Raw genomic sequence first — 888 nt, 5'->3', positions numbered from 1 at the left:
CCCTGTGGAGATCGACCCTAGTTACCGCTGACTTCTGTTAGTAGTATTAGGTATTTATTTTTGATACTAAAACGACGGTATCAAATTTTGGCGCCGTTGCCGGGGAGGCAATTAGCCTATTTATCTGTTTTTCTTTCGTTTGTCTCTTGGTCTCAGGGAATTTCTAATTCCTTGAGACAGTTCTTATTTATTTTCTCCAGTGCTGTTTATGCCCAGGTCTAATAGGTCAGAGTTAGTTCCAGCTGATCTTGAACCAGAACGGACCTTTCGTTATAGACAGAGACTTCAGAGAAAGATTCAAAAGGAAGCCTTGAGTACTTTTGAACCCGAGCTAGAACATTTCTTATTTGCAGAAGACCCGTCTTTTGAAGAAGACAATTCTATTTCTGCCGCCAGTCCTGTGAAAATGCCTAATATTGCAAGTCATTCGGAGCCTACAGCTGCTTCAATCTCTAAAGGTTTCAATCTCGCGACTGAAGATGGCAATACATTCGATACTAGGCCGTCTTATATCAATCTGGTCGAAAGAAATCTGTATCGGGGTGTAGCTGGTGAGGACCCACGGACGCATATGAAGGTTTTCACAGATTATTGCTCAACCATTCCCGCTACTAAGGGAGTGACTCAGGACAAGATTAAGGAGGTCCTATTTCCTTTCTCTTTGACCGACGGAGCCCGAGAGTGGCTCACTGATCTTGATAGAGAAGTGGCCGATATTACTAACTGGGAGACTCTGGCCCTTGCCTTTTATAAAAGGTATTTTCCTCCACAACGAACTAATCAGCTGAGAGGAAAAATTACAAGTTTCAAACAAGCAGCAGATGAGAACTTTTATGAAGCTTGGTGCCGGTTTAAGAAGTTGGTGCAGTCTCTTCCTCATTATGGTTT

At 42.8% G+C, this 888-nt stretch overlaps 1 non-coding gene across 1 annotated transcript; it reads right to left on the bottom strand.

Moving 5' to 3' along the window:
* Positions 1-782: 782 nt before the first annotated feature.
* LOC141588929 (small nucleolar RNA R71) lies at positions 783-888 on the bottom strand. The gene has a single exon (XR_012519895.1). It is a non-coding gene; the product is annotated as a small nucleolar RNA R71 (small nucleolar RNA).

Source organism: Silene latifolia, chromosome 6 (genome assembly GCF_048544455.1).
Source record: "Silene latifolia isolate original U9 population chromosome 6, ASM4854445v1, whole genome shotgun sequence".
In the NCBI taxonomy this organism is placed as follows: domain Eukaryota; kingdom Viridiplantae; phylum Streptophyta; class Magnoliopsida; order Caryophyllales; family Caryophyllaceae; genus Silene; species Silene latifolia.
The sequence above is the reverse complement of the archived record's forward strand: the minus strand, read 5'-3'. Positions and strand labels throughout refer to the sequence as shown.